Source organism: Cricetulus griseus, chromosome 3 (assembly GCF_003668045.3).
Source record: "Cricetulus griseus strain 17A/GY chromosome 3, alternate assembly CriGri-PICRH-1.0, whole genome shotgun sequence".
In the NCBI taxonomy this organism is placed as follows: Eukaryota; Metazoa; Chordata; class Mammalia; order Rodentia; family Cricetidae; genus Cricetulus; species Cricetulus griseus.
The window spans coordinates 122755119-122781391 of record NC_048596.1 but is presented as its reverse complement, the minus strand read 5'-3'; the positions used below and the strand labels follow the sequence as shown (position 1 = coordinate 122781391).

Sequence of the window (26273 nt, the reverse complement as noted above, 5' to 3'; positions counted from 1 at the left end):
GCAGAGTGTGAGCCTGGGTGCAAGCCAGAATCCCTCCATAGTTACTGCTTCAAGTACCCGCCTTGAGTTCCTGCCTTAGCTCCCCTGGATGATGGACTGTAGCCCACAAGCCAAATAAGCCTCCTCCTTCCCCAGTTGCTTTTGGTCATTGTTTATGAACTTTCTTCCCTGATGGAAATGTAAACTATGCCTACCCAATCACAAACTAAAGCACCGTTCCTCCAAAGTTTACTCTGGGAAACTAATGAACAAATTACTCATAGAGCAGTGGGTGAAAAATTATGAGCAGGGGCATAAGTGACTTTAAAGCAACCACACTGGAAGGTCTATGGCCAACAAGGATGATGACTCCCCCATGACCATACAGGTGGAAGCCCCTCCCTGTTTATGTACTCTAGTGCTTCCCTAGACTCCATGGCCATGTGCAATTGCAATTAGGATAGAAATGCACACAGCTAGCTAGAAAGGTTGGTCAGATACTCAGGTGAGGGTTGCACGATCTTCCCTGCCTCCTACTGTAATTAACAGTAACAGTCATCAAGCCTAGCTATGGTGATCTTTTGAAAGCATGCCCAACCAAACTCTTGAAGGTGGTGGCAGAGCAGCTTAGAGGATAATTCTATACAATAGTTCTGATGTTCATCGCACAACGGAAAGCAAACTAGAATAAATAGAAAATTCCTTCAAACAGTAAAAGATATTAACTATGAGTGCCGGCATCGCTGGAGTTAAGTGAGACATGGAAAATACTCAGGAAGGGACCTGATGTAGAATAGACCAGAAAAAAAAAAGCTTAACTTGAACAAATCATCCTGATGATGTAAAATGTCAAAAGGAAACCAGAACCTAATTATCGAAGCTTCTAGAGAGATGTGAATTAAGAGATCACTTAAACTCCATTTAATAGCAGAAAATTGACAACTCAGAATAATTTCTGATTTTAGTCATTCACATAATGTCTGTTAAAAAAATCAATAATGGTGCCTTTATTTAAGATGATCTTTTTATTTTATTCTTTCAAGAAGATCCTGGAGGGGTGGAAAGATGGTAAAACCACTTGCAAGCTCAAACCCCAGAACCCACATTTAAAAAAAGAAAAACCAGATGTCACAGTGCACAACTGGCATATTCGAGGTACCTACATACTGAGCCATAGAAAGCCCCAGAACAGTAGTTTGAATGTAATTGGCCACCACAAGGTCATAGGGAATAGCACTATTAGAAGATGTGGCCTTATTGGAGTAGGTATGACCTTGTTGGAGGAAGTGTGTCACAGTAGGGGCAAGAGGTGGCCTATACTCAGGATACTGCCCTGTGTCTGAGACCACTTCCTGATGCCATCTGATCAAAATGTAGTTAGCCACACCATGTCTGCCTGCATGGTACCTTGCTCCCCACCATGATGATAATGAACCGAACCTCTAAACTGTAAGCTGCCACCTCAATTAAATGTATTCCTTTATAAGAGTTACTAGGGCCATGGTATCTCTTCACAGCACTAGAAACCCTAACTAAGACATCATTTTATATTCTGATCCACATGTTGCCATTGATGACATTGCCTATGTGGGGTTGGAGTGCGAGAGCTTGTAAATCAGGCCAGATCTCTATGGGGGCCAGGCTGCCCACTGGCTGGCTTATACAGTCAGAAGAACACCACTGCTGACAATCTGGACTTTACTAACACCATTCTTCTTGGAAACAGAACCAAGTTGCACACCAACCAGTAAAGTACATGACATCATTCTGAGAGCATGAGTCACATGGGAATGTAAGGCCTTGTAGTTACCAAGGATTATAAACACAGATTTGGAATTTATAATGACATAAAGTAGGATAATGACAAATAATTAAGAGGGGGAAAGCCCTATGGAAATGGCTGTGATGTGTAAGGAAGTTTTGAAAAGCTCCAGTGAGCTAAAGAAAGGCAGGTACCACAAAGGGGTTTCCTAGAGAGAAGCCCAGGCATCAGGACAAGAAGACACAAGGCAAGCGACTACATGCTTCAGCCCCAGTGTGGTGCTTCTTTACTAAGGAGCCTAGGGTCTGCAGAATCTCATGGTGCCTGAGCTGCTACATTGAAATTATGAAGATTGTAGGGTTTCCCTGTCAAGCTCCTCTCTTCACTCTAAGGACAAATGGGTTTCAAAAAAGCATGCCCATCACTGGTGGCAGTGAAATCCAGGTTGTTTATTGCCAGGTGTAAAAATGGGGTGGGTTACTTATTATCAACCAGACTCAGAATTTGAAGGTTGAGATCAACTGACACAGACCTGGAGTCTGGACAAGGGAGATGCTCGTGGCTCCTTTCTGAGACCTTGTCCCTTACCTCTCAGCTTACACAGATGGTGCCTGCCTGCATGCACTTTGGTGCCTGGCCCAGCTGTGACTTCCCTCTTCCTAGGCACTAACAGAGCATTCCTGCCAACCTCTTATAGAGCAAAGTGATACCTAGCTCCTTGAGAGACAGGGTGATACTTCAGACAGAGCCCCAGTGCTCTCCAGGCCACAGTTCAACCAGCATTGAGAGAGTTCTTCGCTCGACCCCTTTTCACCAACATGAGAGAAATGACAGGTTATCTATGGTGGGTTGGGGGTGGGAGATGGAAGGCCTGAACCTATACCATGTTAGTGAATTGCACAGTTCTCTGCTTGGCCATCCGTTCATTGCTTTAGCAAATATTTACTAAAGGCTATCAACTGGCCACCTCTGAATGGGGGATCTGTGAGCACAAAGAGAAGCAAATACAGGATCCCAACAATACATCCTTTAAAGTGCAGAAATGTTTTGTCCCCAAGTCCCCTCAGTTGAATGCCCCTGATGAAAAACATGTCCTTTCCGGAAAGGACATGGACTTCCTGGTCTTTCCCTGGCCATTGATCATCACAAACCCTCCTCCATGTGTGTGGATCTCCCCATGTAAGGGGAAGCCTAGTCTTCTGAGGCAACTGCATCAGAAGGCCCCTTGCCCTGGAACATTCTGTCTTCCAGACAGCTACCATATCCTTGGCTTGCAGACTACTTATATTCAAGATTGGTCCCATCTGCTGTCTTAGATCCAACTCTCTAGAAAGGAGCATTTATAGTTTAGGTACTTGAAAGATTTTTTTAAAATATATTAGAGTTCAAGGGGAGAGAAACAAAACTTACCCCTGGAAGGACAAGAAAGCTGGTTGTACTTAGGTATATGACACCCAGACTAGTGCTCAGAGGTAACTTTTGTTTTTTTAACTAAGAACTTACATTATTTCTGGGAGGGCAAAAAAAGGCTTCAAAATGCTTCCATTTTCCTTCTCAATCATCTCTGCATGCTATATGTTTGCCACAGAACAGTCATATCCTGTTAGCATCAGTAGAAAGTCCTAGAAAGTTTGTGAACTCACTGGTAGACTGAGAGTCCCTGATGTTAAAAAACGTCCACTCTACTACCAGGGTTTTTTGGGTAGCTTTTAAATATCCTGTGTCAATGCAAAGCTTTTCCTGTCTGTGGGGTGGTGGCTCAGACAAGACAGAGGTAGGGGGAGGGTGTGCAGTCTGCTGGTTAGAGAAGACACAAAGAATCAGTTTTCATAGGAAGTCAGCTTAGTCCATTTCCTTTCGGTCCCAGAGTGATGGTCAATATCTCAGTGATCTTCCCTCAAAGGTCTTAGTGGCCAAGCAGTTGGGACCATGTCCTTTTTTTTGTTACAGGTTCTTCAGGAAAGGTACTACCCACCCCTCACCTGGCAAGCTCTCAGAGATGAGTGCAGATATCTGTATGCAGGTCTTCAGGTCCAGAGTGCTCTGGCTACCTCTATGAGGAGACTGTCTACCCCACAGGAAGCACCATTGTGGTACTGGATTCCATCAGCCTGCACTGCGCCATGTTCCTGTCTACAGGTAACACCGGCCCTGCTGCTGCAGGACAGGAGCCTTCAGAGAAACTCTTAAGACTGGATTGGTGCACAGTGTTTCCCCACTCTGCACTGTTAAGCCCTCATTCACATCAACAAATATTGCTGATTAAAAAGATAAGCGGGGCCCAGTGTCTTTCTAGGCAGGAGTGATACAACAAACCAAAGTACTTCTGCATCAAGGGCTAACACTCAGCAATAAAAAGGAATGAATTATTAATACATGCAACAACTTGGATGGATCTCAAGAGATTTGTGCTGAGTGAAGAAAACCAATCTCAAAGGGTTGCATGATGAATGATTCCATTTTATCCCATTCTTAAAACCATGGCATTGGAGAAATGGAGGAAAAATGAAGAGTGGCCTGGGTGAGGGAACAGGGAAGAGTGTGACTATAAAAGGAGCATGGTGGCAGCAACATACATCAACATGTGATGAAACTGCGAAAATTAAATACACAAAACACATGCGAGTGCACACACACACACACACACACACACACACACACACACACAGAGAGAGAGAGAGAGAGAGAGAGAGAGAGAGAGAGAGAGAGAGAGAGAGAGAGCTCAGGTAAAATGGGGACATGCAGGGACTGGATCCCTCTGGGTTCCCTGACTGAGACTGTGCTGCCATGGATTCTCGGCTTAAATGGAAAACACCTATGGTGGGATATCGAAGCATTTGTAGTAATCAGACCACATTCTAGAATCAATGCAGTCAAATGTTGGAATTATATGAATCCTCTTGCTTTCCTTTTTGTATTTTATTTCCCAATTTTCCATATATGTATCACACAAACAGAGATTTCCATTGTGTGCACACACACCATGCTAGCTACAATTGGAGAAGTTCACTGCTCTCTTAAATCTACTCATAATCTCTCCCAAGTGCTATATAAATATCAAACCATTAAGTAAAATGATTTTATACTGGTCTTTTGGATGTTACTAACCCTCACCTCCATGGATGACATCAGTGTTTCCATGGTAACTAATGTACTTCAAAGTGGCAAATACAGATGGAGGCTTTACCAAAAAAAGTGACAGAAATCAAGCACATCACAGTGTCCATAGTAATGCAAGACATTACATTGTGGGTACCAGTTTGGAGACAAGAAATTAATATTTCAGCAGAACTCTTATACTACCAGATATGCTGTAAAATAGCGGCCTCTTGAATTACACAATTGCCTTTGAGAAAGTGGCTGCCTGATTCAACATGCTAACTCCTCTGGTCCTACATGTGAGTAACAAGCATGTGCTCAACCACCTATGTGCAGATCAAAGCTTGTTTTCAAAACAGCTACAAAACTTTATAAATAGGCAGTTGTTGTGCCTAACAGAGAATGGCTACTTCCAAAATAGTTTAGTGACAGGAAGAAAAATAATGCAACTGATTAAGAGTGAAAACTGGAAAAAAACTGATGAGAGAGAGAAAAAAATAACAAAAGCCCCAATTCCTATATCAAAGATATAATAAGACATAAATGAAATTCCCAGATGTGGCCTTCATCTACCTATGGACATGCTCCTTTTGATGAAGCCCAAATACTTTCTCAATTCTCCTATCTGGTTGTTCAGACATCTGTGAATAAGGGCCTTTCTAGGTATAAGCCTATGCTGGGAGTCCTGAGACAATGAGCTGGATATTAAACTAGGTGGTTTCATACAAACCAGAACCCAGTTTTAACATAACTGGGTAGGGAGGGAATGTTGACCCATCCCTGTCAAAATGTCACTCTCAGGACTGTCACATACAGAACAGAAGCACCAGGAAGTCTCCTCAGCTACTTCCCATGTTGCCAAAAATCAGTGTCTAGAAGAGGGTGATGACAGATATCCTGCTGTGAATATAGCCCAGGTGCCTGTTCCTCTTGGTGACCTTAAGCTGCCACCAAGGACAAGGAACACACTAGAGCCTCTGGAAAATGCCAAGAGTTATCACATCATTCAGTAATGGCTTTACCTCTGTGGTATGAGACTTGACCTCATTTTGCAGTACAATCTCTGTGCCCCTGCCCTTCTACTAAGTTTCTGCTTCTTGAAGATGCAACCTTCTATTGGGCTCTTTGAACTGTGATCATCCTGATACATCTTTTTCTACAGGCCACAACACTTTTTGTAAAAGTGAATGAAGACTCATTTTTGCCTACTAGACTGAAACTAGAACTCAAGGCCTCTCTTTACCTACCCATAACTTTCATCCAATGTAGCCATCTTCCTTCTCTGTCCAGGGTTTCCCTTGAGATATTATCCCTGCCTCCACTGTGAGCATAGGTACCCTCCCTCTTTATCCTCCATTCTGCAGGGTCCACCTCAACCTCTGCCCACCCCAGCATCTTCAAGGGCTTCTCCATCTGCACAAAGTCACTGTTATATCATTTTAAGAATAACATCCAGTCCTCTGTTGTCACCAGTAAAGTACTACAACACACGTCCCTTTACCGCATTAGTTCCCATGTGGTTTTATATTCCATTCCCACCAGTGTATGGAAGAGTACTTAGGAAATCAGACAAATTTGACAGTCAGGTCCAGAATGAATAAGGTAGCTTTGGGGAATAAAAGAATATTTAAGAGTAATACAAACGAGAAGGAAGTCTGATATTAAAATAAGAAATTGAGGGATAGCTCTGTTGGTATGGTGCTCACCTAGCAGGCAGGCAGTCCCAGGCTCTGTCTGCACAAACCAGATGTAGGAGTGCACACATAAAATCCAAGCACTCAGGAGGTAGAGACAGGAAGATCAGAAATTCAAAGTCATGATCTGCTGTACAGTTAGTTTCAGGCCAACCTGGGCTTCATAAGACCTTACCTCAAACAAACACAAGCAAAAGTGCACAAGAATTGTCATCTTCACACTAATTTAAGCATTAAGTAACTATTTAAGTGCTTAGGATAATAAAATACACTGTGGAGACAAAAGTCTGTTTCTGTCCCATGGTGGAAGGAATTTACAGAAATCAGGTTTTATGCTCTGAAAACTTCAGAGGTACATTTGGGCTGAATGGTACAACCCCATACATAATACAGAGAGAAGGCCTCTGATCAGGCAGCATGGACTCTTTAGCACAGAGCACAGTCATATGGGACAGATGATAGCAGTCAGAAGACCGCACCTCCTCCCCTACCCCGTGGTCATCAGGAAGGTTCTTTCTATCCAAAACATAAGAGCAAGCAACCTATGAACTGATTACTTGGGGGGAAAGGCCTAAATATCTGAAGACCATCTCTGATGCAGGGCCTTCAGAATCACCAGTGTCCTGGCTAGAAAAATCCCATAAGAGTGTATGCCTATAGATTGTGTAGTAGGCTAAACAAGGATGTGCAAAAGGAACATGCTTGAAGGAAGGTGCTTTCCTTCAGCTGTAGTATAATGGACTGAAAATGGTAGTTATTGACACCCAGGACGTGAGACCTGATGGCAGAAAGTTAACAGTAGGCAGCACCTTGCCCAGGGAACTGAATCCAAGAATTGTGAGACTCTGGAAGACCAGTATGAGACCTGTAAACTTACTCTGTGGAAGCCCAGTCTAAATGACTTCACGGATGATGTGGTCTATGTCACAAAATACATAAAGGAGTCCGCATGACTGCATTCCAATACAGCTTGAGTTCCACAGGCAGACAGTAGACTGGATTTGTCTGTCAACTGTGGTTTTACAATTAGTGTTCTAGAGCTGCTGGTACCATACCATATTCACTGACTTTCAGTGCTTCTTTACCACAGGGTGACATAAACCGTCATATCACCTTCTCCAGTGACCCACGGAAGGGACAACAGCAATGATGAGGTAGGTAGATGGAATCGCACACATGGACCAGGTAACATATTTGGTATGCCACATGTAGCAACAGCACTTCTCACTCAGGAGATCTCCCTGTGGCAAGGACTCTGAGCATCCTCAGTTACAGCCAAGGAAACTGAAGGCTCAAGAGTGAGGGGCCCACCTAGAGTCACCCAGGATGGGCAGAGCCTAAATGGAATCCAGGCAGTCTTGCCCAAACAAGCAAACTGCCAAGTAAAGGCAGTACTGATATCAGGCCACCCAGCCGAGGGAACAGACCACACAGAGAGAGAAGGAAGAGAAGAGGAAAGTAATAGAGACAGACCTCAAAAACTAGCTTCTTTATTAAAATGCAGCACTGTCCTCAATACAAAGCTATGCATAGCAACAGCACTGCCATGTTTGAAGGGCTGAGTGAGACAGCCTATGCCAAGGACTCCATCCTGTGCCAGCCAAAGGGAACTCTCAGGAAATGGTAGACACCATGTCTAGTGGTACTCACCGTCTCCCCTGTTAAAAGGATACTGGCATAGATGTCTTGTCACCATCAAGGGAATGAATGTCCCTCTCCTATGAAGTCTGGATTTGTACCACCATCTCAGCTCAAGGTCAAACTTCGCATCATGAACTAGGTCCACCAGACTGAGTCATCATGTGGGGTTCTTAAACAACTCATTGCCAGTTTTTTCCCTAGCTGTTTTTTTTGTTGTTGTTTTGTTTTGTTTTGGTTTTGTTTGTTTGTTTTTTTTTTTTTTTTTTTTTTTTTTTTTTTTTTGAGGAAGGGTTTGAGACAGTGCTTCTTTTCCTAGGTTTTAAACAAGTCAAACAAGTCAGAAATGGTAAAACAAAAACTTAATATTCAAAGTGCAAAAAGTACAGGGATATAGGACATTTGGATTAAGCCGGAAGGAAATATCCAAGCTCAGAATAGGGAACAGTGCTCTGAGGAGATGAAACCTACCAACAAAGAATAAAATAAGAGCATCCTGTCACCCAGCACTCAGGAGATAGAGACAGGCAGATCCTAGGAACTCCTAGGATCCCAAATATTAAGTACTCAGGTCTGGGATGGTGAAGAAATTTTTATAGGCTGTTTTCTAATGGCTACCTTTTGGGTTCTGGTTTTAAGAAACTAAAACACAGAATTAAAGATAAAAGTGGAATTACTGCGAAACAACACAATTCTCATCACTACTTGGAAGTCCATTAAACACACATCCCAGACACGTAAGATAGTGTTGTGCCCTTACTTATGTAGGAGAAACCTGAGCCACCCCCATCAGAAGTCTCCTAAAGAGCAAAACATGACTCTCAGTGCATCCTAAGGAATGTTTTCTAAGCAAGGGAAATGCAAGCCCACGCTAAGATTTGGAAAGGTGACCATTTGTTGAACAAGCCAGCACTCATCGGGGTGTCTGCTCACTCTGGCACCGAGTGCTGTAATTTTGTGGGGATCATGATGGCAAAATTCTTACATAAGGGCCCTTGCTTCTGAGTGGCTGGCTGTTCACACAAATATGCGAGTGAGGCTGAATGTGCAGGTGACAACATGCTGGGAACATTTTCAAAGTTCTCTTGTCACTTGTAGGAGCCACCAGGCCATGACTGGGGAGGAACTGACAGCCAGGAACAGTTAGTTCTCTGTTCCAGGCAAAGTCATTCAGTGTTTTCCAGGGCTTAAAAAAATAGGAGTAAATAGTGTTTTCTCACAAGTAGTAACATGTTAAGAGAGTATCAAAACACTCTGTATACTTAAACATTCTATTTAGCTCTGACCTCCCCCACCCATTCCCTCTCCATCTCAGTGTGAACCATGGGAAGTGCTATTTGAGCAGATAAATGGAAAGTCCTGGAAGGGAAGCACTAACAAAAATAGCAAGATCATTCACCTGTGAGAGCCTCCATGCAGGGTGAAGTCTGAAATGCCTAACACCAGACTATTGAGATTCTAAGGTATTTGTAGACCTATGATGTGATACCCTGATCTTGGGGCAGGGCTCAAGTCCAAACAGGAGAGTTACTCAAATTTCACCCCCTCCTTACACCGAGCCTGAAGGTCACTTCATGCAGCATCTTTATTGTGCTTGCAACAGCAGTTACACAGGGTCATAGTTATGGATGGAATTTTCCATTCCTGTCCTTGTGGTGGTCCTCCTTTCATGTTGGCTCGGGATTTTGAGGTACTGCAGATTTACAAAGCATCCTGGAGTTTCAGTGTTAGAGCTAAGGATACACACCCTGCCCCTGGGATAATCTTTCCCACATTTGTGGGAGTTACATCAGACCCACACCACACGCCACATCCTCAAAACATCCATTCCTCTCCCACAGAGGTTCCATCTTGGCTGTGTTGTTGTGATCGTCCCTTTTAGCCCCCTCAGACCATCTCATAATTTGGGACAACACAATAAGGAATAGCAGACAACACTTGCAAGAAAACTGCCACCTAGAAATGGGACTGGGATGTAGGGAGTGGGTATTATACAGACTTTGAAATGTTATCAGGGACTTCCTAATTAAAGAGACAGTGTTATTTACATGCAAAATCCCTAATCTTAATTCAACTTAAAGCAGAAATAATCACAGGTCAAAAAGAGTAGGAGTGGGGGCAGAAAATGAGCACACCTCAATTGTCAAAAGCTTCAAAAAGTACAGAAAGGGAAGGTGACATGGAAGGGAAGTATGCAACGCATACAGTCCCACACACAGTTCCCTATAGAAGAAGAAAATGCAGATAAATACAATCACCAAATATGGAAGGGAGCAATCTGAGGGGAAATGTGTAGATCTCTCCTCTCCTGATGAACATCCTCAGGGAAGGAAAGGCAGAAGGATACCCATAACCCTGGCACTGATCTCTGCTGGGAAGAAATGAAACTCAGGGTTGACTTCATACTCAAGCAGCACCAGAGGGTATAGTGTGTGTCCTACACCTGAAGGCCAAACCCACTTCACAGGGCTCTTACAAGATCCAGAAGTAAAAGTCACATCTGCCAGGTAGGCTGAAGGGATGTTGGGAACATCACCTCCACAGCTTTGCTCCACCCCAACCACAACATATCCCCAGGGTGCAGAAAGCATGCCCAGAAATGAAAAAAAAAAAAAAAGGCTTCAGACTTCATCTTGGTGGCAACAGAGAAAGAGGCTTCAAGTAAACCACCCAGAATAACAAAAAATAAGAGCTGACTTACTTAGATGATAATAAATAAGCAGATTACATGTGTTGGACATCGATAAACAGGGATTCCTGGGGGAAAGGCAAGAACGAAAAGACAATGGGCTCAGGCTATCAGAAAATATAACAACAACAACAACAACAAAGGATGCAGAAGGTCTCTGTTCCACAGGATTATAAAAGGTATGTGATCACTACGTAGAGAGTAAAAAGGCTACTTGAGGGTGGGGGAGAAGATGATGATAATTGTGAACCTAAAAAAAATAACATGCAACAGAATCCACAGAGAACTAGAGAAATATCAGTTTGCTGAATGGAGATTTAAAAACAAACTCAGTGGATTTAGAAATAAACAAGGATTCCAAGCAAAGCAAACAACTGCAGAGTTCAAAGCCAATTCAGGACCCAGATAACTGGCGCACTTACTGCAGAGAACCAGGAGGAAAAAAAGTAGTCAAAGAGATGATAGCAGAAAATGCTGAAGTCCATCTAGAGTTGACTCTGTTGGCTGAAAATGTGTGTGTGTGTGTGTGTGTGTGTGTGTGTGTGTGTGTGTGTGTGTGTACATACATATCTCAAATTCCAGAGAGGGCATCCACCACGTGGTTAGCTAATGTTGGGATTCAGCTATATGCCACATATTAAGAAATCATTTTTCAGTTATTTAGTTTGTAGGCAAATACTTAAAAGGGGGAAGTTGACAGAAATGACCAATGATGGAAGATGGTGACTCAAGTTTCACTGAAGGAAATTCTCTACAAAATTTCAATGAAATGAAATGCACTACTTGGTATTTTTAAGAACATACATGTTGAAGTTACATCTAGGCTGCTACTTTTCCATGTGTAATAGAAAGAACTCAGAGACGGGGCAGGTGCCCCCAACTTAGAGGAACTAGACTTATAAGAGTTCAAATTATAATTCTTTGAATTCAGGGTAGTTTAGGAGCATTCCTACACATACATCCATATGGAAAATTCATCATCAGTACATATTTAGTAAATAGCAATAATACAGAATATATTGTGTGGCAGACAGTTCTGCCCTGCTCTAGGCAGGTATTCTGAGCTCGTTTAAAGTAGGCTGCCCTAAACTATGGTACTCAGTGAAAGGAGGGATAGCAAATGCATTTTAGGCTTATGATGTTTTCAACATTAATATGAGTCTATAATCATGACCCCAACATAGGTCAAAGAGCATCTTCATTTCTGCCATAGCTCCTTTTCCTGTCACTATAATGAAATACTATGACCAAAACAAAACAAGGGAGAAGTGTTTATTGTTAAAAAAATGCATAGTTCCAGGCCTGCCCATCATGGCAGAGAATTGAGAGAAGCTTGAAGCAACTGGTCATCTTCTGTCCACAGACAGAAGACAGTAATGAATGCATGCATGTCAATGGTGAGTTCACTTTTTCTATTTTATACAGTCTTGAATGCCAGGTCCAGGGAATAGTGCCACCCACAGACAAGATAGTACTAAAGAATCATAAGTTCTAAATGGGAGATAATTAGGTCGGGGGTGGGGGCCATCCTTGGAAGGGATTAATGTAGTTCTCATGAGAATAAGCATAATAAAGCAAAGCCATTCCATGTGCTTGGCCCTTCTGCATGTGGACATTTCTCTTTCTGCCTCTTTGCCACGTTGTACCTCAACCAGGAAGACCCTTTCCAAACACTGGGACCATGTGAACTTTCTAGTGACTTGAATCACAAGCCATGTAAGCCTTGTTATTCTGTAAGCTATCTTATGAGAATAACACAACACCAAGAAAAAAATTAATTAGTTTAGAAAGTTAAAAAATATAATACGCAGTTCTACATTAAAATGGCACCAAACAAGTATACAACATACATTAGCACCTCCATAAATGAAAGGGACATCAGTTGCAATGCTAAAATCTGAAAGTAAATAAATAAATAAACAGACTAGACTAGGAAACATTTTTGCCCAGAGGAAAGCCATGCCAAAGAAATCCCCAACCAGGTTCCTAACTTCCACTTTGTTCAGAGGCCAATTTTTCTCCCCAATCCTAGTTACTGCCTAGAACAACAAAGGATCTGCTCGCCACCAGGCTCTTTCAGAGGGCACTGACGAGAAAAGTTAAACTATACACACCCACTTTTTGTTTGGAAGCATTTCCTGTGTCCAAACACAGTTTGTTCTGTTAGCAGTTAAAGTTATCCAAACCTGATACATCCAAGGTCAAACAAAAAGTGTTAAAAGGAAGTCAAATATACATGAAGAGCATTTGTAGAAATCTAGTTTGCAGATAATTCAAAAGAGGGTTTCAGTACAGAGGGGTCATGTGCCCTCAGGACCAGGAGCCTATACACTGGTCCCTAGAGCTACCTTCCTCCTTCGTCACCCCCGCCTTGGTGAGCACCATTTTCTAGGACAACCAAAGCACAGAGGCGGCTTCTCTCCCTAATCCTAGTGACTGCCTATGCCTACAAGGAATGCCCCTTTACTCATGACTAAATTACACCTTCAGCTATACCATGCCAAGGATCCATAGCTGTCTCCCTGAGTTTGAGCACGCCCAGAGGCAGCTTCCCTCTACCAGCTGGCAGGCTGCATGCCAGGAGCATCTTACCATGCCACTCCAAAGCTGGGAGGCAGAAGGGCAGCAGCTTTGCCAAGACAGGTGCCAGCAGCCCCTACAATGCTGACTGGAGTAGAGACTCCAGAGCACCAGGCCTGTGGCTGTAGTCTGGTTTCCTAGCCTGCCCCTTATCACCAAGAGTCCCACCCCCACACATCTCTGAGGCATGTCTCCAGCCAATGCTATACCTAGCCAAGCATGAGAAGAACACCTTAAATCTCCAACTCTAAACACCTTCCCTACCCACCGAAGTTCATCCCTAACAACTCACACTTCTAGCCTGATGCTTTGCTTCTGGGACACCACACTTGGCTGTATAGAAACCAGACCAGATGCAAGGCTCCAGGATGGTTCAGCCCCTGCCTAGGCCCAGGAATGAAGCCATTCTAGTGAGTGAATCAATAATAAAAACCTTATAAATAGGACATCTTCCCTGTTGGGAGTCCATAAGGACCACACCTGTCCTCTTGTATATTGCTTGCATCATCTAAGAAAGTTGTCAAAGAGTCTGACACAGACCATGCCAACATCATTTAAATGGAGCCTATGCCAAGAAATTATGAGAATTACCACTCCCCGCCCCAGAAGCATTGAGATAGAAGGAAGTAGAATATGGGTACCTAGCTCTAATATAACACCAACCTGACCATTCTTTCAAACACAAGGCCTATGACTATCATCTCACAATGTTCCTACTGAACCCAAACCCAATAAAGCAATGGTTCTCAACCTTCCTAATATACTATGACCCTTTAATGCGGGTCCTCCATGTTATGGTGACCCCTAGCCATAAAATTATTTTTGCTTCTACTTCATTTTTGCTACTGTGACGAATTATAATGTAAAATACCTATGTTTTCCGATAGTCTTAGGCCACCCCTGTGAAAGGGTTATTCTATCCTCAAAGGGGTCACGGCGCACATGTTAAGAACCACTGCCTTAAGGGAACTGAGTGCCTCTGTGCCCTCATTCACAGAGGCACTCACCCCTGGGATCTTCTTCCCCGGCACTACAGTCTAAAATGGTTCCCTCCCCAACAAGATGGTCAAATTCCTGTTCCCAGCGCCTGTTGATATGAATGTGTTTGGAAACAAATTCTTTGCAGAGGTAAACAAGTAAAACTGAGGTCACTGGGACACACCCTAGCCCAATCTGACCTGTGTCCTTACAAGACAAGAGACATGGGGGAAATGCCATGTGGTGCCATGAAGAGATGAGTGTGACACTGCTGCAAGCCAGGGGGTCAAAGGGTCACCATCAAAAGCTGGAGACACAGGAAGGATTCCACCCAGAGTCACAGAGACAGAGCATGAGCAGCTGGCTTCAGACTTGTATCCTCCATGCCTGGGAGGAAATGAATCTGTCCCTCCAAGCCACCCGTTTTGTGACAATGTATTAGAGTAACCCTAGGAAGCTGAGACACTCGGTCCCTTCCGTCAGTAGTTCTCAGAGAAACGCATCCCATCCAGGATGTGTCCACCTTCTAGCTTACAGCCCATTTCCACTTTGCCACCAGAGGAGACTGCAGATCACTTTCTCTATACTCCAGAAATACATGTGTAAATAATACTATATGTTTTATGTACAGTTATAAACATATAGTCTATGGTAAGTATAAAAATAAAACCCTATTTTGCCTAACATTTGAGACACTAAAAGTGCTTTAGAACCTCCACAAAAATAAAGGATTGAAATAAAGCATGAAGAGCCTGGCCCCACTCTTCATCAAGAATAAAGTACAGGAGAGCTGGCTTCTAGTCTTGGGTAAAATTGGGACCTGGAGTTCAAAGACCTGTATGGAGGAGGTTAAGAACTTAGCTGCATGGTCCACAGAGAAGGATGGTGGGGACAGAGAGAAGATGGCACTGGAAGGATAATGCAAATGCTATCCACAGCACCATCCCAGAGGACCCATACCTGTGACATTCTTTCAGGGCTGCTAAGTGTGGCACCAGTAGGGTCAGAGCCACTGAAGAGAAGTAAAGAAATGAATAAACAGGAGGTGGGGGGGGCACTGAGCAGAGCACCTGTGAGCAGCATTGCTCAGTTCACTTGGCACAAACAGAAAAGCAGCCACAGAAGCCACAGACCTGAACACAGACACTCAGCCTCCTCACCTGGAATCATAAATGCTTCCCTTGTCATTCTGATGCTTAGGCACCAGGAGACAGTGAGAGAGTTTTACTGGTTGTCCTTTTCTAGCACTAGTTATGATGAGACCACTCCCCAACGTGTCAGAAAGTAAATAAATAGAAATATATATTTCCATCTGCTCCCTAGATTAAGGACTGATATGTTATCCACTAGACAATATGAAGCCTGTTTTTCTCTAAAACAAAAAGTGTATGTGGGGAAGTAAATTTTAGAAATGTGAAGGAATTACATGTTTTTTGTTTGTTGTTTTGTTTTGTTTTTTTTTTTTTTCAACATGCACCGAAGGCATTCTGGTTCAGTAGTTTTTTTTGTTTTTTTTTTTTTTCCCCAAAATGCTTGGGCCAGAATTGTTTCCATTTGGGGGATTTGTTTTTTTTTAGTTTTTGAAATATTTACACATACACAATGAGCTAGCTAGGGAATGAGAGTCAAGTCTAAACATGTGATTCATTTATGTTTTTTATATTCCTCTCACCCACAGTCCTCAGGTCATTTTATACAATATTTTACTGCAGCCACATTTTGACCACCTGCCACACATGAGATCAAGTGTGGAATGTTCCGTTCAAAGTGTCATGTCAGCACTCAAAAGTTTGAGCATTTGAAGCACTTTAGATCTTAACATCAAAGATGCCTAAGCCATGTCTTAATTTATATGTACTTATGATCTTTCCACTGCCTGCTTCCGGGCTACCTGCTCACACCTGCCAGCTAAGGTGGGCAGGTTCTAAAAAGCGAGGCTGCACATTTGGGGAAGTGTTAATTCTGTGCCCTAATTTTGTCTAGCATGAAAGCAACAAGTGCAGACATAACTGCTGTATGATGTCTTTCTATGACCACAAGGGACAGATTCCCCGGAACAACCCTCATACCAAATCCACATATGTTCAAATCCCTTCTATTAAAAAGTCATGGAAGGACTGGGGATGTTGCTCCATTGGAAAAGTGCTTGCTTAGTATACACAAAGCTCTGGGTTCATTCCACAGCACTGCATAAAATCAAGCCTGGTGGCACATGCCAGTGTGTAAGGAATTGAGGAGTGGAAACAGGAGGATCAGAAGTTCAAGGTCATTGTGGCAACACAGGAAGTTTGAGGTCATCCTGGACTACATGAAATCCTATACTTAAAATAATTTTTTATAATTTTATGTGTATGAATGTTTTGCCTGCATATATGCATACATGTATACCATGTGCATGGCCAGTGCCTTTGGAGGCCAGAAGAGGGCATTAGGTCTCCTGGAACTGGAGTTACAGATGATGGTGAGCCCATGTGGGTACTGAAAATTGTCCTCTGGAAGAGGAACCAGTGCTAATTGTTGAGCTATCTCTCCAAATTATAAATAAAATTTGTTAAAAAAAGGCTTGTGAATGCACACCTGTCTAGGTTTGATAAGTACTATCATAAAAGAATAAAATAAAATGAATAGTATTTGGATATGACCTATATTCATCTCCTGTATGCTTCCAATTACTTATAATAGCTCATTAAATGTGAATACTATGTAAATAGTGGCTACACTATATTGCCTAGGTAACAATGACGAGACAATTAAAGTCTGCATATGTTCAGTTCCACTGTGAGCCCTTTTCCATTATTTTTGTTTTGGGATTGGTTGAATCAATGAATAAGGAACCCTGGGTATAGAGGGCCAAACTACATTTAGGAAGGCCTAGATATTTGAGTGACAGACCCAGGCAAACGGGGGGCACAGAGGCAATATTCAAATAGAACAATCCATTCCACCTAAGAATGCAGCACTTGGACTGGACTTGCTAGATTCAGGCTCCATGCACCACTCTGGGCTGGGGTGAAAGGCAAGCCTCCCTACTGGCTCCTGCCAACTGCCAGCTGCAGAACTGTGGAGCTGCTCACCGACTTTCTGATCTATTTATACAAATCTCCATGGCTTGGCAAAGGTAAAGGGAAGGTGCTAATTTGTGTTTGGGGTTTCTAAAAGGTATCCTCTCTTGGCTGGCTGGGAATGTGTGTTGTTGGCGTGTTAAGCACACTAACCTACACAAGTATTTACCAACACTGGGAAGGCAATATACATGCTGTATAATAAATCAGGAGCCACATGCTACTTTTTTTTCTTTTTACATAAGGACAGGAATGTCTTGTCTGCAGCTCTTCTATATCTATTTCAAGTCACCTAGTTTTATTGAAGTCTTTTCTTCCCAATTCTCATCTTGTCAAAGAAAAAATCTTTAGCCTACATTTCAAGAGGTACCTTAACTCAGTTCAGTTATGGAATGTGCTGTGGACCCCACACATGCACACAGCTTCAAGGGGAGGATGGTTAAGGTTGGTGGATGTAGGTCAGATGACTAAGTACTTGGCTAGCATACATAAAACCCTGAGTTTGACCCCAGCACTGTAGAAAACCAGGCATCATAAAGCACACCTCTAATCCTAGCACTTAGGAGGTACAGATAGAAAAATCTTTGGTAGCTCCATAGCAAGTTCAAAACCAGCCTGGAATATATAAGACTAGGAGACAGAGAGAAAAGGAGTGGGAGCCATGCTGGAACCCATGCAAATTATGAACATTATCCCATAAGACACAACACATTCCCAGGGCTTGACGATACTGCCCAAGAATAGTGTCTACTCTATCACAACCAATGGTGTACAGTTAAACCTGTAGATGACCACTGCACTTTGCATGACTTCACTTAGGAAGGCCTTCAAGGAGGACAGCCAAAGTAACCACAGCCCCAGGGTGAGCCCTGGACACCCCTGAAGGGCAGAGACTAGTGCTGAAGCCATAACCAGTCAGGATACTGGGGGATTTCTATAGATGGCTCTATGAATCTACTTTTTCTGACCCAAAAAGCTAACGGAGAGCTTAACTAAACATTCTTGATTTTACGGACTGGATCACAATAATTGAATCTTACATAAGGAAAAAAAAAACCATATGGGTCCAGCTGTGTAGAAATTTTCATCTTCATTAAGGGAATTCTTAGCAGAGTAAACACACAATTTCAGGTACAGTATTTTAAAGCTTATGTAATCAGCCCAGGGCAGTTTTCCAACTTGCTTTTATCCAAGGTGGTAATTTCTCATTCTCATCAGCAGAAGATGGGAGAGCAACTCTAACAATTAGAGAAAAAGCATGCCTGCTTTACATAAGCCCTTTCCAAAGGAGGGAAAAGACAATAGCCATCCCCTATGAATAATTTACAATAGTCTTTAATTGAAAAACACCACGTGACACTGTTTTCCTACACCAAGCCTGCAGGTGTATGCGGTAGAGGTGAGAGTCATTTCTCCCTTTGGGGGAGTTCTTGGATGTGTGTCCAGTGATGTTAGAAGTGGTCTGCCCCATTTCTATTCTAGGTGGTATCCCCAGGACTGTTTGCTGAATGTCTGTTGGGACCCTGCTTATTTCTCCTAATCCTACAAAACTAGAAGCTTGGGTGTTTGTAGAGAGGGACTGCATAGGCTTTAGGTGTGTGACAGTTTAGAAATGAAATGTCTTCTTAGGCCAGTGGTTCTCAACCCTCCTAATGCTTTAATACAGGTGCTCATATTGCAGTGACCCCCAACCATAAAGTTATTTCATTGCTACTTCATATCTGAAATTTTGCCACTGTTATGAATCATAATGTGAATATCTGATATGTAGATGGTCTTAGGTGGCCCCCATTTGACCCCCAAAGGGGTTATGACCCATCGGGTGAGAAATGCTGCCTTGAGGTCCTGTGTTGTATGTGCCGGGACTATTCTAGAAGATGGTGGAAGCTTTAGTAAGTGGAGCCTAGTTAGATAAGTAAGTCACTGGGGTGCCTTTGAAGATTATACCCGGTCCTCAGTCCCTCCCTCACTGCCTGTTTCCACACAAGCCTATCTCCAGGATGTCCCACACCAATACATTGTGTTCAGTGACCAGGAACTGAACCTTCTGGAAAAAGGAGTAAAATAAATCTCCCTCTTTTGCCAGTTGGTCTCCCACATATTATATAACAAAATATGTAAATAATGAAAAGGATACCAAGGAAGATTCCCAAGGGTTGCCTGGACAGCCAAGTTCATCATCCAGAGACACAAAGCTGCCCTGAAGGGCAACTTGCCAGGTGAACTAGAATCAGCTCCCATGCTATACAGTGCCCAGCGGGGTGTGGAGAGAGCGGATGGGCAGAGGTATCACTGGTAGGACAAATCTCACAATCCTCCAGAGTTTAGACTGGGTTCCTGTAATGCCACAGCCATGAGCTGCCAGCAGTTGGCCCTTCTGCCCTGTACTAGATGTGGCAGACTCACTACTGACTATTTGAATGTGTTTACAGCCATCACCTGCTCCCAAGGATTTTCAGAGAGTTCGTGGTAACGATTTTAACTAAAAATCAATGCAGTCAGCGTTCGCTTCGACTCCTTACCAGGTAAATCGAAAGTCACTTTGCTTGTCACATGCCTGGGGAACAGAGTTCCAAAGAGTAATGGCTAGTTATTTATGAAGGAAATGGGAAGCAAAGAGAAGGATGGACTCACACATTTCCTCTCTCCTCCAAAGTAGGGCAATTTATAGACCATGTTGCTTTTGCTTTAAAATATTTTCAATATGTGACTTTTGTTTAAACCCAGGAAAATTCTAACAGTCAACTAGCATACCTTAAACAGTGAGATCGTTATTCCAAAGTCTGGAGAGAAATGTTCCATGACGGGAGACACAGATGGGTGGGTTACTGTCATTGTGGCTAAAGAAAGTAAACAACTAGGTCCTCGCCAGAAAGGGTTTCCATTTACCTGGGAACTAGACTCAAAACCATAAAGAAGACTTTGGGAGTTGCTGGATGTTGAGGTTCTGCCCACCACCAAGGGAATGTTTCCTGCCTATGTTGTCACTGCAAACCCCAGGCTGGCTCACTGCAGGTCATGGCCACAGAGGATCCAACGATTTTAATAGGATCACCAGAGAGTCAGAAGGCTTTGGGCAATCCATTGCATCTCAACGGGGTTGGAAAACTTACCTCGTATACACACTACAACCCAGTTTGCCAGCATGAACCCATTTCCTTCCTTTCCCTTCCCAAGGCCAGGATCACCAGGCCTAGGGGCAGGAAGGCTGTAATGTAAAGACTACACACGGGAGGGCAGTAGGCAGAAGTTAAGCTCTTGAACACATCCTTGCAATCAGAAGTAGAGAGAATGGAGATGCTCAATGGGAAACAAGACTGTGTCAACAGTGCCCTGGGTCTGCTTCTGAGAAATTAAAGGTTATGGCGGGAGATGCGTACATACATGTGCTTGTAGAGCCTGTTTACTTTGGGGGAAGCATCAAGATGAAGTTGGGGAGCAGTCCAGCCCTGAGCCCTTCTGGGCCATCAGGCTGAGCTTCCAGGTTTCTTGTCTGATACAACATTGCCCAAAGGGCAGCATGTGCCCCAGGCATATATCCCTTGGTCCTCTCCCTCCTGCCTCCTCAAGATTCCCTAAAGTGTCCATTCAGCCATATAACCATAGAAGTAGAACAGGCTACAGGAACTAAGGTATCAGTTTTGGAAACAGAAAACCAGGCTATATATAAGATCCCAAATCCTCAAACGCCTACTGGTACTTAGGTCAATGATCAGGCTTATCCCATTCCTGCTAAAGCACTCAGTGACTATTGCACCCAGTGAAAGCTACTCAACCACATGTGCATTTATTTAGACCTCTGAGCTACCAATGAAGATACATTAGCCGCATTTTTCAGATGAGCAAACTGAGGCTCATGTAATTCAAATCATCCACATTCAAAACCAGTGTAAGTCAGTGCTTAGCCTCCTTTCATTAGTCTTTGCTAGCACATAGCCACAGACCAGAGTGAAAGAAAGAAAGGATTCCCCAGGGGGAGCACATCAAAACACTACTCTCTTAGTCATCAGCTCTTCCCACCTGAAGTACCCATTGCCCATAAAATGGCATGTATAAATGACCACTGATGTGATGGCTTACACACACACACACCCCTCATTTTTAGAATTTTTAATATAAATTATTGCAATTAGCAAATAAAAGAACTAGCAGCCAGGATTTAACTGACACCATACTTTCAAAATCATTTTTTCCCCTCCAAGACACAAGAGTTTATTCAGAAGTACAAGTTTCCTGTGTCTGCAACTCACTAAACCAAATCAATGCCTGATTAAAATAATTTTATTATTCGGTGGGTGAGGTTGCAACATCACTATATCTTCTGGAAATGTGCACGGCCATGTTGATAATAATGGCTAATATGTACTGGATACTTACTACATGCCAGATGGAATCCAAAGTGCTTTACAGGTAAACCCTCACAATATCATGGGGATCACAATTAGCATCAGTTTAAAAGGACAAAAAAGCAAGGAAGAGACAGGTTAAGTCACTGGCCTAAAGGTCAGAGAGACGGAAAGGGACAGGATACAGAAATGAACCCCAGGTCTTCCAATAATAGTATCCAATGTCCACCACTGTCAGACACAAGCCTTTCTCCATCTTGAACTTTAATCACTTAATGGGGGTGTTAATCACTGACAAGTAATCTCTCCCGTGGCTGCCTTATATGCATGTGTTTTTCCAACACATCAAATTCACTTATCCTATAGAATCCAGGTCAATAATTAACCTTCTGTAGACAAAGAAGCAGACAAAACAAAGGCAAAATAAATAAGAGCAGGAAGCAAGGGTATCTTTCCGGGCCACAAACTACCAACAGCATTTCCAAGAGGCAATAAAATATAGCCAGAATTGTCTCCATAAAGCCCTCAGTCTAAACCCATATGAAGACATACAATCAAAATTACCATTAAGGAATTGGGAGTGTAGCTCAATGATAGAGCACTTGCCTATCATGTGCAAGGTCCTGTGTTCAATCCCCAGCACTACAGTAAAACAATCGACAAAACCCTATTGAAATACTTTTTTCAAAAACAACAAAAAGGAAGTATATGACATTCAGAATTGGCCAGATATGTATGCAAATCATTTAGAGCATGCAACCATGCACAGAACATAAGTACTTATGCAAAGTAGAGGTGTCATGAAGTTTACTATCATGGCTCTTCTTCATGGGTATATGCTTATTAACAGATTTAGCCTGGGAAATCTGTGCCCTTTAAATGTGTGTTGAAGCTGGGAGTCACACTAGAGATGTGGCCCTTAAGGAACTGGATTCTCCTGTATCAAATGAGACTCAGTTTTTTTTTTTTTTTTGCAGCGTACACTTGCACATCCCCTGGCCACACTGCTAGGTGTGCAAGACCCTGGTCAGAGTAGAGCCTCCAAGTCTGCCATCAGATCTGCAAAACAAATACAGAGAACTTCCTGCTGGAACTCTGCCTGCCATTGCTGGTTCATGAACCGCACAGAAGGAACCTTATACAGCCTGCCACAGGAAGAAGCCCTTCCAGCAGCAGGCAGGATGAGTCAAAATGACACAGAACCCATCCTCAAGGCAAGGCAGCACCACACAGTAAGAACTCTGGACCCTTGGCATAAGGTATTGCAACTGAATGGGGGGCTGGGCCTGGGTTAGCCAAACCCAGGAAAGAAATCTTGCTCACTGTACAAGTAATCCACTTAGATTCTTCTATTGTTAAAGCACACACATACCCTCCTTACATGCTCCCCAAAGAAACAAAGGTATGTATGTACACAAGCCTTGTTGAGGAGAATTTTCAGAAATACACTTTTTCCTTAAGGAGTATTAGTTAAACATTTTAAACAAAGCTATAAGGGAAAAAACTCAGTCTTCTTTTTGTTGTTGTTTTACTACCTGGGGCTATATAGTAGTTATGCAAATAGCAGGGAATTTGTCATTATGAGTAACCATAAGTGTATAAAATAATTTGATTAAGTAAAATAGTTAACTTAGTCATCATACTAATTTGACAAGGACTTTAAAAATGTTCTTCAGCTGTCAGCTTCTAGACTAGCTATGCAAGAACCTATCTTCAAAAAGATGCTTCTTCAGAGAAAAAAGAAAATATCAACCGTGGCAGCTAACTGTAAACCTACTGAATGTTCTCTGGCCTAAAAATAAGTGACTATCAAGCAGACAGACAGCGTGTCATTAGCCACACTCAGTCATCTATGTCACTACTCTGTAACCACAACCTCAAACACACTTCTGCATAACTTAAATAGGAAAAGGCCCACCTCTGCTTCACTGGGGTCCACTGAAATTCCCAGAGACTAACAGGGGCCTTTATTCAGTGTGTGTCCTGAAGCAATTCAAAAGAATCTCTCTTGAGCTTCATTCGAAATTGCCTAAGGTGTCAGCAGTTTTAATTTCCTGTACACATCCTTATCTCCCCAACTCCTCAGTAATTCCATAACATATACAAACCTGTCTCTGCAGAGTTGCCTGGCTTGCCACATCTCAGTAAGCACCCACAATGCACAGATAAATCTACACAAATGGTTTTCTCTCCAGTCAGTTCCCACATGCCTGGACCGTCTTTCAGCAGACCAAGACTTCCACAGCAGGTATATTCCTGCAAATAGGGCATTACATCCAGGAGCCCCTGGAAGCAAACACCCAGGTACCGGAAATACACATGGCTTTGTCTTGGACAATATAGGTAAGGTACAATGATCATTAAACTCAGTGAGCCTCTTCTAACACAATGTGTCTACATCTACATCTACATCATCATAGCCAACCTAGCTGTTGAAGATGTCGCAGCACAGCATTGTCCTAAGTGAGGATTTCAGGCATTCTGGCTAAGCTGTGTGACACCTGAGTTACCTTATCTACATTGTCCTACCAAAATCTAGCACGGATGTCAGAGTCTTAGTCCTCTTCACTTCCTGGAAGACCTCAAAACCCAAGCAAAAACTTGCAGGGTCTCAGACTAGCATGCCTTGCTATATACAGTTTTTTGAGTCTCCTTCACAGGCATGTTCTTGAGAGAAGACAATCAAAATCTCAATCTCTCACCTTTTTCTCCTCCTCCCCCTCTCTCCAACCCTTCCCCCTTTCTCTTCCCTCTCCACCCTTTCCTCCTCTTTCTTACCTCCTTTTAGCCCCCTACCTCCACACACCACACAGGAGTCCTACTTTGCAGGGCCACTTCTCAAATCACAAGCCACTTCCTGCCTCACTCACTTCTGCAGTTGGGAAAACTACACCAATGTCGCTGAGGACACACTAAGGGCAATGAGAAATCTGTCTCTTCAGAATGAAAGAGAAAAAATGAAATGATGCTTCCCAATACTTAAAAATAGAAAGGCACCCAGGGAGATTAAAAAACACAAGGTAGCTGCATGGGCTTTAGACATCAAATAGGAAATACTACCATTGACATCCAACTTGCAGCCATCCTCCTTAAGGAGAAAGAAAGACTAGCTGGCAATGCCCCACAGCAAGCTCTTCATCAGGTCTCTGAAAACACTTTCTCAGAAGAGTGTGCTGAATCCCACTGAATAGATCACATATTGCACACCCCTTGCACATGGACCACCTGTGTTCCTCACACGGACTCAGGGTCTCAGGTTCCCTAGGAAAGATGCTATGACAGTTTAAAAGGAAGAAAGCTGCCTTTCACTTGACCCCCCTATAATAAGTGATTTCCTCAAACTTCCAGACAGAAATCTCCTGTGGTTGAAAGAAAACCAGAACTTTCCCCACCTGCCCAAATGACAGAGGAAGGGAAACCTCTTAAGTGACCCAGAAGACCAAAGTCCAGCAGCAAGCAGACTGGGCCAATCCTAGTAGCTACCTAGTCTTGACATGAGGTTCATGCAGTAAAGGGAAGTCAGGGGCAGAGGGGCCAAGCAGGGCCCTGAGAATATTATGCTTGCCCTGCTAGTGATTAGAAGTAATTCAATTTCCTTGGCCTGTCCTCTCCTGGGCCTCCATCTGCTTTATGCAAGGCACCTGTTGGCTCCTGTTACCCTTTACCCCCCCCCCAAGACTTTCCATCAGGGACAGAAGTGTCCAAATACCACCAGCAGGTGGACTGAATGCCTCCTGCCCTTCCTTGTCCTGAGATTCATGATAACCCCTCATCTCTCAGGGCCAGCCCTGCCTGGGGAAGTTTCCCATGGTAGAAGCACTTGCTTTTAAACTTTCCACAAAGAACGGGGCCACTCATCTGCTTGAGGCTCAGTTTCACTTGCTTCTAAAATCCTTAAGTCACTACAAGCAAAAACCCCTAAGCTCAGGCATTCATCATTCCTGGGATGAAAAGTATAGCCTTGCTGTTCTCCACATGTGAATAACGCACACTTAAGCAAAACTGGTTTGAAGCAAAGGAACTGTTAAACAAGATCCAGCTGTTGATAGACTCATTGCCTCCTTTTACATGAAGACCCAGTTAGATGTAACAGTTTGCATATGCTACAGATTCACACCTATCAGTATTAACTTGCATTCGCCTCTAGTAACACATGTACCTCCTAAGTATTTTAACAGTCAAATCACCCCTAAAGAAGCTGCCCCTCCAAACATCATCTTTATCGAGCAAATCCAAAAGTTTACAGTGTAGTATTACAACTATAAACAAAATTAATACATGTGATAAAACTGAACACTTTTGGCCTCAGGATTTAGTAACAACATATATGCACAAGGCTGTTCATCAAGGGAAGGGCAACAGAAATGAATTTGATTTCTTAAGTGCTCTGGAGTTCTGTCATCCCAGGAACAGAATTGCATCCACAGAGGTGTCCCACCCCCCCAC

At 43.1% G+C, this 26273-nt stretch overlaps 1 protein-coding gene across 3 annotated transcripts in view; it reads right to left on the bottom strand.

Moving 5' to 3' along the window:
• Slco3a1 (solute carrier organic anion transporter family member 3A1) overlaps positions 1-26273 on the bottom strand; it is a 279214-nt gene that overhangs the window by 251341 nt on the left and 1600 nt on the right. The gene's annotated exons all lie outside the window — the stretch shown is intronic.